The sequence below is a fragment of the Cetorhinus maximus genome, chromosome 14, assembly GCF_964194155.1.
Source record: "Cetorhinus maximus chromosome 14, sCetMax3.hap1.1, whole genome shotgun sequence".
Taxonomy (NCBI): domain Eukaryota; kingdom Metazoa; phylum Chordata; class Chondrichthyes; order Lamniformes; family Cetorhinidae; genus Cetorhinus; species Cetorhinus maximus.
The window spans coordinates 76,093,125-76,110,007 of record NC_135892.1 but is presented as its reverse complement, the minus strand read 5'-3'; positions in this window follow the sequence as shown (position 1 = coordinate 76,110,007).

Below are 16,883 nucleotides of genomic sequence, written 5' to 3'. Positions count from 1 at the left end.
TGCCTGGAGAGTCACAGTCTCCTGCAGCACTGGTTCTCGGTCATATCCAAGTAGCTCCCTGAACGCTTATTGTCCACTATTCCCCACAATCTGCGCTGGTGTGATGTCACCTTTTTCTGCAATGGCTGAGCCCCCCTGAGCCTCATTCAACCTTCCATGGTACCCAGCTACTTTCCTGGGGTGGTGGTGACTGGCTTCCTACCATGTATCCGCCTCCATTAAGCTGGTCTGCCCCAGGCAGTATGTGGAGGCTGTGCGCCCCTGTGAAAAGCAGAACATGCCCCTTAATGAGCTCTCAGTGAGCTCTATAACAATGTTAAGTGACTTTCTGAATGGACCAGGCAGGATTGCTAGGCAGCACCACCACCCTCTCCTCCCTACCCCCACACACTACCCACCCTGGTGAAAGTTGCCAGTGCCAGGAATGGTGTCAAGAAACTGGCACATCAGCCAACTCTAGTACTGTCGTTCCTCCCTGCGCCCCCCATTAGCCTTCAATGGGACCTGAAAATGTAGCCCAATTTTAGTGGGATGAAACTGAATTAACACTAACAGAATTGTTGACCTTTACAAAAATGCAATTTTATTGGAGTTTTCGGAGAACTTTACTCTGTGGCATATATAGTAGAGTCTTCATGCTTCATCTCAACATGCTTTCAGCTCCAATGTTGTTCCACTGAATCAGTTAAAGAAAGACTTACATTTATTCAGCACTTTATCACAATGCTCAGAAATGTCTAAAAGCATTTCCAGTGCAGTTAATTATTTTGAAATGCATAACTATTTTTGGTGCCATTTTCCTCATAACAAAACCTCACAAATGCCAAAGAACTTAATGACAATTTTTGGTGGTTGAGGAAGAAATTTTGGAAAATATCGTGGAAGAATTCCCTACTCTTCTTTGAATACAGAGATCAGATCTTAACATACGTGAACTTCCTGAATGGGCAGGCTGGGATTTGGCTTATTGCCTCTGGCATCATGGAGTATGTTCTGTGCCTCTACAGAATTTCACCCTGAATGCCTTGACATGCTGAGCAACAGCTAATCCAATATTACTTTGAATAAAGAAGTCAAATAATCATTTATGTAACCAAAAAGGAGCATTAATCAGGGAGAATATTGAAATAAATTGGCCTACAAATAAACCGATTTTAACAATACTGCAGCACACATTTCACAAAGTAGGAAATGAAAGCCAAAGATTCGGCAAATGCACAGTTGGTCAGTCAGCTTCTGAAAGAGAAAGATAGGTTATTGCTTCAGATGCAACCCTTGATCAGAAAGTATATGTTTTGATGAAAATTCAGTGATATTTTGAATTAAAAACATGACATTGAACTACAAATTGAAGAATGCTGCCTTAAGATTCAACTTGCTCTTTACATTGTGAAGCCAGGACAAAGGGCTTGGGATCAATCAATACTACTGTAAATGCTTTGAAGAGAGAAGATGCTTTTAAGCTTGCATGTATGGTTTCAATATAAATTTGTAATATAAAACAGATATTCTCAGTTGAATAATTCCAGAGTTTCCTGGCTGTATTCCAAGAACTTCAAAGTATTGTTATCAGCAAATTATCACCACTATATTAGCAGAACAGGGCGATGTTCTGAGGAAATGTCAGTTTGAAATCTGAGTTTCCTCTCATTTTCGTGTGAAGAGGCCAAATTAACACTGGCTTAGTGCAGATGTGAGCATTTTTCCGCAGTCCAAATTAAAGGATTCGGTGCTGCCATAATTCCTCATAGTTATGTCATATTCTGTCAACGCTGTAGTTGATGCAGACAAACCTATTGACTAAAATAAGATTGCTTTTCTCCAGTTTTTGTATCTTAATGGACAAATCATTTCATACTAGGGCTATAATCAATCTTTTGCATTTATAACCTTTATTCCACATAAGCATCCTGTTTAAGTCTAATTTTTGGAACTGTGTACCTTTCCTTTCTGTGAGAGCCTTCTCTGTTAAATGGAAACTATCCTTTTTATTCACAATGCTTATGTAACCCTTAAATACGTTGGCAGTCACCGTTTCAGCTTTTATCATTCTTAATCTGTTGAACTGGCCAATTTACAGGAATTATTGGCACCTCTTTAATACTAGAGCTGGATCATTCTAAATGCCAGTAAACACTTATAAACTGCTCTGTTATTCCAAATACCAATCAGTGGTTTTCTAACTAGATTCATTTTTATTCAACAGCTTTTCTATAAATGTATGCTTACAGTGCAGGTAAATAGCTTATACTGTGAACATACAAATTGAATGGATTGCTTAAGAGGAGAACCATTTTTATCACTTTACCACTCAGTGTGCTCCTACTTGTTTTATAAATCCTGGATTACTAATACTTAAAAGATTTCATGGTGACTAATATACCTCAGCTATTTGCTACTATTGTACTCCATGCAGTTCAAAAACAGAACAGATAATGTGGAGTTAACACAATGGAAACTCTTTTCCCCTACATTCACTGCTGGAAAAAAAGGTCTTTTTTTAATCACAGGAAGGTTTTCAAATGGAAATAAATTGTTCCAGTAAGCTGACAATAGATCAGCAACTGCATACAGCAAACACATTCCACCAACCAGATGTGAAGATTAAAGGTTAGTTTATGTAATAGATTTAGAGGTGGGAAAGCTGATTCAGTTTGGTATACACATAAAAGTAAAACATTTTTTGAAATGACCCTTATCGCAGCCTCATGTGACCTTTCGGTGACTGCACATTAAGAAGGGCTTATATTTTGATTCATTTTGTTTTCCAGAACATAAAAGCTCCAAAGATAATGGAACTTTTAAGCAATAGGCCAATGAGCTCAAGGTTCAGAAATAACAAAGTTCTCTTACAGTGCATTTTATCAGCAAAAAAAGTTTGTATCCGCTGCATGTTTCATTGCCATTTTTAAGTCCGGTACATAAACTGTTGCAACATAAATCATAAGGTCCTCAAGGGCTGTTTTGGAGCCCCAAACTGAACAAAGCCACCTTCACCTCCATGTTGAAGCTGTATCAAATAGCTTCTCAGAACATTTGTTTTAAGTATGGCTCCTTACATATGGGACAATCTATGAGTTATTGAATGAATTTATGCCAATGAAAGTGTTAGAATCCCATGACTTACATTTCTTAAGGCCTATCACTTACTCCTAGGTTAGTCTAGCTCCAATGATGACCCACATTTCCAAATGTTTAACATTTCAGACTTTGAAGGCACATGACTGCATTCATCTAACAGTATGTTACTTAAATCCTGCGATGATTTACTACCTGTTAAGATCTCCGTGGAAACTGATACCTTAAAAAAAATGGAACTTCCACTTGATAGTTGAAAGGATGACACAAGATTTCACATTTTAAAACTTTTACTGTAACAAACAAACTAAAAGCATTTTTGACTAAACACCATTGTTGTAAGCAACTTATGCTTTAAACTAAAGAGCAAAGCTTTCCCCTTTTATTTTTAATACACCCATAAAACCCACTTCGCACGTATACTTTACACTGTCCCTTAAGTAGTCATTTGATTTTCCTGGACTCGGTCCAAGGTGATTCTTAGCCAGTGAGGGTTTACTTCCATTGTTTTCCTTTCCCAGCCTTTTAACTCTAGAACTGTCTTACATGGTGAGGGTTTTTCCAGGTGATTCTCCCTCTAGCGCAAGCTAGGAAAATCTTCCAGCCTCATTTCAAGTCCTCATGAATTTGGTCTTCTCAATTTGAGCATGAACCCCTGCCCACATTCCTGCATGGTGAACCATAGAGACTTTCAGCGTCTAGTATCTCCCCCTCCACCAGATCCTGCCAAACTGCCTGTATTTGTGAGTTTTCAGGGATATCTTAGAAACCCTTACCCCTTCAAAGCACATCTCTATGGCAATGTGAATCACATGGGCTGTATATCTAGCTAGAAATGCTGATTTGCTATTTTTTAAACTCCATTCTATCTTGGAAGTAAATGGATAGTTTAAAGCATAACTATTTATAACCTGGCATTGTCAACACCTTCCTGGGACTTTGGAGACTAGCAGTCTAACCACAGTAAACACAGATGCTGCTGTCATTGTTTCCAAGTGTAAACACCTTACACTATTTTTCCAGCAAAACAACCTGGGCCTCCATTTAATTTTTAACAGCCATGTCACCAGGCCTGTTGTCACGTAGGCCTCAGAACAAGTCACATGTTCCACTACATTTCACCTTAAATTAAAGACATGGTTCCAAAACATAACAATCTTATAAACCTCAATTGTAACATACCACACTCCAGCAAATTAGTTAGATTAATTCATCTGAATACAAAATTAATAGGCAGATCAGTAGGTAATCAGCAATTTTGGCAAACCTAAAATTCTCATTGAAAGTTTGTTAATCAAGTCATTATTACCAAGCTTTTTCTGGTTTTACTGCTATTAAAGTATTAATGTGTGAATGGCACTTGGAAGCTTTTAGAGTCTAACTATGGGGTTCTATGTCTGATTTTTGTTTTCTGATAGATACTGAAACAGATCCCATGCTGTTTTGAATCAGCGTTGACCACTATGTTTATACCATGAAAGTATTAAGAAAATTAAGAACTGCATTGTTTTTCTTAGAGTTTAGCAGGAGCAATTTATAAAAACATGTCCTACTTGACTCTGGAATGAGTTGTTTGATTGACACCCATGGTATATAATATTTCAGTCATGTGGAACTAGAATGAATGGTTTACTTCATAAAAGGCGATCTGAAAAAAAGTTCAATTGAAGAAGGTTACCGGTATGTTCACATCTCAGTTTTGACAAGACAAATATTTTCAGACTCTTTCCTGGCCTAGTGTCAACACGTGTATTTTGTTAGCCTAATACCATTGATTGAAGGTCAATGGGATCACCTATGGAATAGGTAGGACCAGGTTCTTGACACTTTGCTCCAGATCCTACATGCTTGAGATATAAACTTAGAAATTTATGTCAGTGGTATTATTGGACAGATGCTAACCATGTTCGTATGAGATTCCTCCACCATTTTATCAGAAGTGTAATCCTTATTGGGCCTAGGTTCAGATAGATATTCTTCGAGTACAAATCAACTTTATATTTCCAAATCATCCATACTTGCTCAGAGCAAAAATAGAACTGACCCTAGTATATATCACTTCCAACCCTTCTTCAAGCTGAGCAAGAAATATTTCACCTGACTGTTTGTATCTTGTACAATAACCAGCTTTCGATCCACATTGTTACATTTACTCTGCTACCACAAACTTGAGTTTCCTGGCAGCAATGTTGCAGGTGGGTGGGTATTACACATCACAAACCTTCCTGCACCGCTCCACACCATTTTAGTTGATCTGTATGTGGCTGTGTGTCAACCATCTGTTTCCATACATGCAGGTCCTAACTAAAAGACTAAAGCTGTTTTCTGATGATGCCCTATACCCCTCCACTGCATTTTAATTTGATTTTGCAGAGGCTCCACCTCCCCTTGGACCAACCAGCAAGACTCAGCTGCATTGGTGCCTGGGAGATCCTAAAGCTGTATGATTGGGACCCTCAGTTGATGCTCACTGGATTACAGGGGGCAGGATTTTCCAGTCCCACCAGCAGAAGGAATTGTGGCGGGAGGGGTCACTTAACTTGGCAGGAGACAAAAAAACTTATTTCCCGATGACAGGATAAACTATTGAAATTTTGTTCTCCCAGCTTTCAAGGCATGTTAAAGGCAGTTGAGCTTTCCGATGAACAATGTCGGGAGTCCCCTTTGCATGCAATAGCATCTCATATGTGCTCATTAAAAGGCTGCCTCACCAGAATTAAGTTTTTCCTCCAAATTAAGTTCATCACTCGAGAGAATTTACGACATTCAGTTTAACGACTGCATATAAGTGATGTGCACCTGGCGAATTTCACCTCTCCCACAATGTCCATAGATGTTGCTTTTTCCTTCTTGGGGGCCTCACATAACTCCACTCGAGTGCCATTGGCAAACGCTGCATCAAGGCTGGACAAGGAGGCAGGCGAAGGCTGGAAGGAGGGGTAGGGTGGATGGATGCAGCGAAGGCTGTACGGGGGAGGCAGGTTTATGGGTGAAGGGTGGGGAGAGTGTCCGGGGAAGGGAGGTAGTGCCTTAGAGAGCGGGGTTGGTGGTGTTGACTGTAGGATCCTCACAGGGGGAGAACTCAGGGTATTGTAATAGGAGGGAACTGTCAGTCAGAGGTGAGAGTGGGATGCAGTAGGGTAGTTGGTCCAGGGTGAGAGTCTGATAGATGAAGGTCGGATCGGGTGGATCACAGAGGGGGACTGGGCAGGTGGCTCAGATAACAGGATGGGGCAGGGTCAGGGTGGGCATGGGGGTGGTAACGGGCGTCAGCTCTGAGGGGAGGAAAGATACGTGGGGATGTTCAAGGGTGACAGAGGGGAGAGGAATGGTGATATTGATTGAGTCTATGGTGATGGGGGGAAATTGGTGGGTGACAGGGAGAGGATAGAAGGTGGTGGAGTGAGGTTGAAAGTGACGTGCACCATTTTTCCAAACTGGCCCTTTCCATGCAGTTGGTCAGTCGATGAGATCTCTCGAGGTGGGAGGGGATCTTTTCAGGTGGTTGGAGTTCAGGGTCAGCAGAAGTGAATGACTAAAGGGACACCCTAATTATTATGAGACAACTGGATGTCAAAGACGCCCACTTGTGTTCTCCTCTCTATTGTGAAACCCGCATTGCAGCAGGTTTGCTCCTGACTCATGGGTCTCATAACATTGAGACCCCAGCAAGGTGTGGAGCTGCCTTTCATTTTGTGATATTTGCCTTTGGCTGCAGCCAGGGGCAGGGATGAAGGGAGGGAGGGGAGTGGATGCCTCCAAGGGGCACGGCTGGTGGAGGGCAGCCAACTTGTCATTCCAAACCTCCATCCTCCCAGGTGAATGATTATGGCTGACAATGAGATCATGCGGTGAGTCTTCCTATGCTGTTAAGGCAATGGTCTCTCTTTAGAATTTCGAGGGTAGGATCTGCGAGAGGCTTCTTGCACATGCCTCTCATCAGCCTGGTCAAAAAGCAATGTCTCCATGCGCATTCATGTATAAACGGGAAGAACACCCATCTCTGGTCTTCCAGCATGTCCTTTACCGGAAAGGGGTATGGGTGTCTTGTCTAGATGGAAGTCAGGTGAGGGGCTTAGCACTTGCCAGCTGGCTTTGAGATGGAGGGAAACCTGTAAAGGACATGCTTACTTAATATATTACTTCAACTCGTTCACACACCCACTGAAGCGTCAATGATGCAGGCTGCAGGCAACCCTACCTTGGTAATGGCTCTCAACCAGGTGAGGAGAAGGAGGGCTCATCGCAGGTTGGCACAAGGTGAGAAGGAGCAAGAGCTTGAGTAGCAAGAGGGAGTGGGGCCTCTATAAGGTCAAGATGCTGGTGAACATGGAACACTGCAATCGCGAGCATTGGCCTGACCATGGGTGTGTCGCCAGCGGTGCTCTTATCTAGAGATGAGCAAAAGGCAATGCCGGAGGCACCCTCGTATGTCCCGGGATGTGGTTGTTCACATTTTCCAGCTTCTCCAGTGTGAGCTGTGGCCACAAGGACTCTGGAGGAGTAGTGCGGAGCTCCTGACCTGCAATGAGTGAATGTCTGTCCAGGTGCCCTTTAAAAATGGTGCCAGGACCTTCGATCCCATGAGGTGAGTCAGGGGGTCGGGGGACGATTTTTTGCCCGCCCCGCCATGAAATTCACCAAGTGCCTCACTGATGCATAACTAATGAGCTGAAAAGCAGAAGCTCGTGCCTGTTCACCCACCCCTCCATCCAGTGGGAATCACGCTGACTTTCCTGCCCGCCACTGGACTTAGTCTCCAGGATGAAAAATTCCACCCAGAATATTTTACTTCTGGATTGCAAGGCATCCTTCCAGATATTCACGTCTTCATTTTTGTTGCCATACAAAATGTTACTAAAGAGTATCTTATTCTGGGAGTCACTCTTACTTCTTTCTTTCTGAAAGAAGAAGGCTTAGAGGTGGAAGAGGAGCAGCCTCAGCAACCACCACCGTTGACTCAACACAACTACTGGGCATCTCAAAATATATCAGCTGACAGGGGGGTGGTGGTGGGAAGCATGTTGGGGGTCTATCTGTAGAGTCTACAGGCCTAATCGAGGGGCAGCGCAGAGGGGGGGTTGTGCTTTCAGGCTGTCGTAGACGTCTGTAACTTTCTGCAGCATGGACTGCTGTCTACTGGGGCAAGTGGCTCGAGAAGGTGGCTCACTATCATCTTCTCAAGGGCAATTAAGGATGGGCAATAAATGCTGGCATTCCCAGCAATGCTCACATCCCCTGAAAGAATAATAAAATCAAAAATATATGAAAAGCCTTTACTGTTTCCTTTCATGTTTGCTGAATTTTGGTTTTTCCAGATCAATATCCTTAACTTTGACTCTTCATGATTCTTTTCTATTTTTGCTTTGAATCTATCCATGTCATGACCTCGTTTGTCTCCCACTCTTATATCAGTTATTTGCACTACTTCATTTATCAGAAGTAAACAATCATTGCTTCCTTGCTACAGTTTAAATATTCTGATCTAGAAAGCTGCCCTGGATACTTTCTAAAAGCCATTTCCAACTCTAACCACAACTTTTATTTTTATTCGAATATAACATGTGATTGCTTAATGCACTTGTTTTGTTGTTCTGACTAATACCTCTGCACTGTCTGCAGATCTCCAGCTCTATCTTACCTCCACTTTTTAGTCTGAAATGCACATTGAGAATTTTACTATTTCCCAAGCTGTTTCTTACCTCTATCAATGTGACACCTGTTTTAATGTAACTCGCCAAGAGACCCTTACATTTCAATGCTGTTCCAGAATCCTTCACTGATATTGCCTTCCTAGCAACTATTTTCTGTTCCTTTCTCTTCTAATTTCAACTGGAACTAAAAGGGAGGAGGAGGCTGATAAGGGGCAGTGGTGGGAGTGGGGAAGTAGGGAAGCTAGTGGCCCCCCACCACCACCATATGAGGGCGCTAAGTCTGCGCTGAATGTTTTAGATGTGGGCAGACCATAAGTATATACAAAGAAAGGACAATGTTTTTTGTTTAATATTCAGTTGTACAGTCAACAAATCTTAACATTTTCATAATAGCCTTACTGGCCATGGACATTCAATGGCACATGGGCCTGAAATTTCCCTGAAACTATTCTAACTTTTCTGAAGGTATAGCAGAAACCCTGCAGGCTGAATTTTCTCAGCCAATCATGGGTTTGGGGGTGGGGGGGGGAGTGTGGTGGGTGGGGGGCAGGAAAGTAGTGGGAAACCCCGTCAGCTCATCAACACTGCCCTGTCTCCATCCATCTTTTCCAGAGGTGGGTTGCCCGGAAAATCAACAGCCTACTCCACAGAAACAGGCAGCCCCAATATCTTGGCCCCTTCCTTGGTGTCAGATGGGACCCCTTCTGCTTAGTCCAGAGTCTGTAAACTGCATGGAGGCAGCCTCTCTGCGGCAGGTCGGAAGGCTATCGGAGACTCCTCTCAAACACCCAATGACAGAGCCACAAGGCTGAAACAGCCATAGCAGCAGCCATAATCATTCCCGTGGTGGGGGTGGGGGGGAAGGGGTGGGGCGCTGGTGGTTCCCCCTCAACGTTGATGGCCCTAACACTTCTGGGCCTTTTTATTAAACATGCTCGGCAGACATCTGAGAACGCCTCGATTGTGGGGTGCCCTCACACACTTCTACCTCCCTCAGAAGCACCCATCCCGCCTGGTGTGGCTGTCATCTGATCAGCGCTGCGGGCCCTCTCATTGGACCTCCCACATCACAATGCCACCCACTATCCATAATTGGAAGCGGAACGCGGAAGTGGACAATTAGGAGGCCCCCTCATGTAAAATTGCTGTGATGGGCATGCTGAGGCCATGAATGATCCACAAATGGTCCTGACACCCATGGGAAAATTCAGCCCCTGTATACGCAGGTAAACAAGGTTTCTGCTGGCAACGTTACTGGGTGAAGGAGGAGCAGCTCCACGAAAATTCTGGGTAACACACACACTGTTGCTGAATTTTACCAGCCCTCTGGAGATGGGCTTGGAGGGAGGTGGACTTGCAACATGGTAGTGAAAGGCTTTGGGAGGGAAGCCTGATGTCTTCCTGAATATCCCCAGAAGTGGGAGCAGCAGCCAATTAACAGCCACTTTACACTCCCGCCAGCATTTTGCTGGCATTGGAACGATCTCCCACCTTTTGGGCAGACCACCAGGTATATCAAGGTGGTCTCCCAGCGGCTTTCCAGTGGGAGGGTCTTCCTTTCTGGCTATTCAATGGACAGGGAGGCCCCCCCTCACAATGGCAATGGCTACCATCGTGTCGCCAATGCCATTGCTAGAGGGTTCACCCCTCCAATTCCCAGGGCCTACCTGTCTCCGGCACATTAAAAGAAATCCTTAGCAGACCTTAGAAAGCGCCTTAATATGGACCTGCCTCTCCTTCTCCCTGCAGTCCCAGCAGTGGCAACCTCTATTGGTAGTGCTGCCAAGGCTGCTGAGCTGCCCGCTTTCTCATTTGGCTTGCAGCTCTGAGAGGCAGGTCACCATCCTTAATTAGATGGCAGCTCTGGCTGTGGCCTCTTAATTGACTGCTGCCAGTAAAATCACCCCCATTCTCCTGCTGTCCGCTTGTGCGGGTTTATGGTCCCAGCAGCATTGTTCATTGATTCCCTTAAAATTCTGACCACTAATTCAGAAGTCTTACCCTGCTTAGTAATCTTGAGCACTTACCTTTGTATGAAGGCACAACTTTAGTTTTCACAGGCACGCTGATGGCACCCATCTCGATCTCACCACCACCTCTCAATCGACTCCTTCACTGGACCTAAATTATCGGATTGCTTATCTAATGTCAGGTACTGGATGAGCAGAAATTCTCTTTAATGAAATATTGGGAAGACTGAGGCTGTTGCTTTCAGTCCCCATTCCAAACTCCGTTCCCTAGCTATTGACTCCATCCCTGTCCCTGGCAACAATCAAGATTAAGCCAATCTATTTTCAACCTTGGTATCACATTTTATCTGGAGATGAACCTCCGACCTCATATTCGTGCCATCACAAAGACTGTTTATTTCCACCTTTGTAGCATCGCTTGACTTCCTCTCTGTGTTAGCTCAACTCATGCACTTGTTACCTCTAGATTCAACTATTCCAACACATTTCTGGATGGTCTTCCATATTCTACCCACTGTAAATTTGAGGTAATCCAAAACTCTGCTGCCTGTGCCTAAAGTCACAGCATGTACCGTTTCCTTATCACCACTGTGCTCACTGACCTACATTGGCTCAGAGTCAAGCAATGTCTTGATATTAAAATTCACATCTCTGTTTTCAAATAGCTTATGTCCTCTCCCCACCCAATCTCTGTAATCCCCTTCAGCCCCACAACTGTCCGAGATACCTGCGCTCCTCTAATTCTGGCCTCTTGTCTATTCCCAGTTTTAATTGCTCCACCATTAGTGGCCGTGCCTTCAGTTGCCTAGGCCTCAAGCTGTGGAGTATCCTCCCTACACCTCTTCACCTCCCTACTTTGCTTTCCTCCTTTAATACACTCCTTAAAGCCTACCGCTTTGACCAAGCTTTTGGTCCCCTGACCTAAGATCTCCTCGTGTGGCTTGGTGTCATATTTTGTTTTATAATGCTCCTGTGAAACACCTTGGGAAGTTTCATTACATTGAAGGTGCTGTACAAATATAAGTTGTTGTTGTGGTGTACATATGCTTGAAGCTGACCCATCACAATTTTGACTACATTAAAAGATATAGATCAAACCTGGGTCCCTTCCTCTATATTATCTAGATATGTATGCAATCTATTCTTTTAATTTGAAATTTTTACTCTGCACATATCTTGTGTCATCTGCAAACCTGCAAATAGTACATTAGATGTCTTCATCTAGATCATTGATAAAGACGGTGAAGAGTTGAGTCCCCAACATCAACCTCTGCAGGGCTCCATTTGTGACCTGCAGATCTTCTACAACTGGTAGCTACTTACTGTCCATGGGAATGCAGTCAATTTCTTATTCAATCCAAAAATCTGCTTTTCAGTTACTTTCAACCTTACCTAGTTGCCTTCCATGTGGCATTTTCTTAAAGGCACTTTGGGAAGTTAACATACAAAATGCCAAATGGACTTCAAACCTGCATCAACTTTATAACCTCTTCAAAAAATGTAAAAAGGCCTAACGAGGCAGGGCCTTCTTTTCCAGAGCTTTGCTGAGATTCATTAACATCTCCTTCCCTTTCAAGACGGTCATGCAGTCCGGCCCTAATGATCCCTTCTAGTAACTGGCCTCTAACCAAAATCAAATTAATCAGCTTTTAGACTCCCAGCTCTGACTTATTGCCCTTCTCAAAGATTAGTATCATATGGCCCAGTTCATGGGAACAATCCCAGACCCCAGTGAATTATTAAATACTCCTTGGCAAGTGAGGTGTACAGCATGGTCTCAATATCTTTGAGCACTCTAGAATGGATGCTGTCAAGGCTGGCTGTCTGCTCTGTTGTGGCATCATTAGTTCTAGCCAGGATTATATCTGTGCTACATTGAGATTTTAGTTAAAACATCAACTTAATGTTGTAATATTGGTAGTAGCGTGATCTTCCAGGTGTGAGGTTAATTTACGATTTTACAAAGAAGTGAGCAGTAGGTATGGTTCCCTTTGAGTGAATCTATGGTGCCCCTCTGCCTTCATGTAATCACTACTAATGGTGTCCCTATTAAGAATTCTCTCCCCTTCTAGACCTGTTTCAAAAAGAGTACAAGTGGATTTGCTGCTTAATGAGCCATGCTGTTGCTATTGAAAATTTCAATACAAAGAGAATAATTAAAACAATAATGTCCTTTTTTTCTCTCCGAATACAGCCTTAATGACCATTTCCAGCAATTTAGCAAATACTTTGAAAGCAATAGAATGTGACAAAATGTATTTGGGAATTTTAATTACTGCCCTGTTCAAATCACCTTTTTGTATGTTTTCATGCTGCCGGCTGCTAGAGCAATACAAACGTGGGGGATAAATATCAGTGGTGCATTCTCTACTTTCTTTCTCCTGATGACCTTTAGGACTCACATGATAGGTTACTGGGGTAGGCAGGATGTAGATTTCAGGTTACTATCAAATCAGCCATGATCTTATTAAATGGCGGAGCAGGCTCGAGGGGCTGAATGGCCTACTCCTGCTCCTTGGTCATATGCTCGTATGTGACTGCAAAGATGGAAATAATGGGTCTTTCATAGCCCTGTGAGAACATGATGATTTACCATCATCAGTTAGACTATAGTGGGCGGGAAAAGGATGTTTTACCCACCAGCCGTAATGGTGGATTTTCGCGCTGTATCATCCCATTCTCGGCATGTCCCGCCTCATTAATAATGCCTTCACAGGAAACACGCTGGATCGCTGGCAGGCGGGCTCGGACTTGCCCGCTACGCCATGACCTCAGTGCATGCTCGCTCCAGGCACTATATTTAAAGCACACCAGAGCGCAGGCCTACTTCATGTCTACAGACCAGGATTGCTCCAGGTGACAGGTGACTCCGAAAGCAAAGAAGACGGCAGCCCCTAAATTTAGTGACGCCTCCCTGGGGCGCCTGACACAGTGGAAGGCTGGTGTGATGTTCTCTACCCCTGCTCTGGCTGCAGGAGGTCTACCAGAGTTTCCAATCTGGCCTGGGAGGTGGTGGCAGTGGTGGTCAGCGCCACTGGAGCACAGAGGAGATCAGCCATCCAGTGCAGGAAGAGGATGAATGCTCTCATCCGTTCCGCCAGGGTAAGTCAACCTCCTCATCACTCTCAACTCACACACTCACAAACCCATCACACATCCACAGGAATCTCAAACCTCAAGGGAAAACACCACTAACTCTAACACACACCCTCACATCTCCATCAGACTCATAGGACAAAACTTTTACCTTGGCAGGCGGGCGCGCACCCAACCCGCTCGAGCGCGTTGACATTGGGCAAGCTCCTGATGTCAACGCGCAGTCTCGTGATGTTTCAGTTGGTGAGCGCGTGCTGGAGTCAGCAGCACGCCCGCCGACAATCAAAAGGCCTATTAAGGTCACTAACAAGGTTATTAAAATAAATTTTTTACAGCTCGTCCAACCTAATGGTTGGCAGGCAGGCGAAAAGGCCAAGTGGCCTTTGCACGTTTTAGGAAACCTCAACCATGGGCAGGATGAGGTTTCCTAAAGCAAATAAAAAGAAAATAAAAATTTTAAAATTTAATTAATAACATGTCCCTGCTCATGTGACAGTCACATGAGGACATGTTTTATAACATTTTTTATTTCTTTATATATATTTTTTAAACTCTTCATCTCCCTGAGGCAGCTTTGTGCCTCAGGGAGATTACCAAGTGTGCACTCGCGAGCATGCGCAAAGTTTGTGGTTGCCCCACTCGCTCTCCTCCCCCCGCTTGCACAGGTAGTGCTGAGCGCTGCCGCTCGCGTTTTACACTGGGCGGGCCTTAATTGGCCCGCCAGCGTGAAATCACCTTCCCAACCGCCCCCAACGAGGCTGCCCGACAAGGGCAAAATGCTGCCGTAGTCTCTGGAGCCCGCATCCTTATCCTGTCCATGGCTCCGCTCCCTACACAAACATTCCACACAGTGCCATGTGTCCTGCTCACACTCTCTCCATCTGTTTTCATGCAGGAGAAGCTGGCTCACAACAGCAGGGAGAAGTCCCAGACCGGGGTTGGAGTGGCCCATATAGGCCCCTCACTCACTTTGAGAAGCGTGCGATCGCACTGACTGGTGAGGACGTGGGCTGTGCCTGCGGTGACGGTGAGGTCAGCGGCGAACACCCTTGTGAGGATCCTGCAACACATCATCCCTCTCACAAAGCAACTGTTGAGTGCTCTCTTTCCTGCTTCTGACTCTGCTACCATGCATTAATTGTCTCTACTTTGGTCTACAGGGAGCTCTGCCAAGTGACCAACGTCCTCAGCCAGCCAGTCTCTCAGCTCCATCCACGTCCTCTCCTCCAGCCAAGAGAACACCTCCACCATTGAAGAGCTGGAAATAAGCAGCCTGGAAGACTCATCACAGCGCTTACCCACACCCTGCACTAGCTCGGTGGGATCTAGATCTAGAACAGTTTTGAGTTCACAATTTCGTGGTCACCGCATGTACACATGTCCGCAATGGAAGGAGTCACTCGGAGGACTGCTGAGGAAGAGGCATCTGTGAGGTCCGAGTCAGATGACGAGCTTCTGGATTCAGCCTTCCAGCTCATCGTGGAGAGTAAGCAGAAGGCAGGGGAACATCACGCAGAGCTGTTGGAAGCCCTCAACAGAGCGGCATGTGAGTCGGAGGAGTGCGTCCGCCTGCTCTCTGAGTAAGCGGTGCCAACATGCACTTATAGAGGTCTCCATGGGAAAGATGGTGGACGCCATTGAGACCCTGGTCCAGCAGAAGTAGGTGATGTGCATAGACCTGCACTCCATCGCGGTATCCATGGGTAGATCCTGCAGTGGCAACGCAAGAGGAAAATGGGGCACCTTGACATTCCTCCAGGTGCTTCTTCCCCTCAAGGAGTCAGGCTGGGGCCCTCAGGCACCTGAAGGGAGGAGGAGCGGCAGCTGGACACCCCTGGGTCACCTACTCAGGAATCTCAAAGGCTGTCCTCTCCTTCTGACTCCCCTTTGCCTGTAACCCCCTCAACCTATCCTCTGCCACTGCAGAGGGACCACCTGGACCATAGGAGGACAGCCAAAGCAGGCCAGGGCCTGCAAGGCCTCTGCTGTCCAGAGGACACACGCCAAAGTCATCAGAGGCTACAGGGCCAAATATTGCACAGGCTGTGGGCAACCAGGTTGTGGATGTCAGGGGAGCACCTAGAAGAAGTGAAAGGCCTAGAAAAGTTTAGAATTTCTGATCACAAGTGGTTGCATGGGTGAACACATTTTGTCACTTTATAATCTGAAAATATATTCACTTTCACTGAATAATGTGTAATGTTGTCTTTCAGCTTCATTTGCAGACTTTGGGAGTGCTCCCACTGCATCTCCCCTACCACACACAGTTCAGCTGCATGCAGCCAGACCATGAGTGATTCTGGAGGGAGAAGTGTGTGTGTATCAGGGCCTTTTGGAGCCTCGTGCAGGCACTCTCCCACACACGTGGAACCTTCATCCATCACACTCATCTCAATGTCCTGAGCATTTTCAATGCTGCCTGCTGGGGTTCTCTTTCAGTTCTCCATCTGAGCTGACCTGCATCTCCGCCCACCAATGAATTCCATACCATGCAGCACCTGTGCCCATCCAATACGAAGCTCTGCTCACTTTTGATTTCGACAGCCATAGTAGTCAAGTTTCTGATCAGCTTCCTGTCTTTCCCCCACCCCCTCATCACTGTCGACCACCCCCTGGCATCACCTTCCATGTCACCACCACCACCTACCAACCCAAACCCTTTTTTTCCCGGGATGTCCAGGTGAACATTCACATTCCCTACCTTCCTGAGATTCCCATTCCCATCCACATTGACCTCCCCGACCTCCTCCTTCCCACCCTCAGGATCCGTGTCTGTCTCCGAATCCCCAACAACCACCCTATTTACCGCTACTGTCTCACCCTCACCCTCCCAGCCTTCTGGCTCCCTCTGCCCCCTCTCATGCTCATCATTCCCTCCTACCATGCTTACCTTCAGTTTGCTCCCCAGGAGTCTGCCATTGACCCCACAGGCACCTCCCATGCATGTTCACCTGGACATCCCCCCCCTCCATGTTACTCCCTCCTCCACCCTTACTCCTTGCACCATCTATAGACAGCTTCCTCCCCCGGACTCCTTTCCGCCTCCGAGCTCCTTCCCCCCTCTGAACTCCTTCCCCCCTCTGAA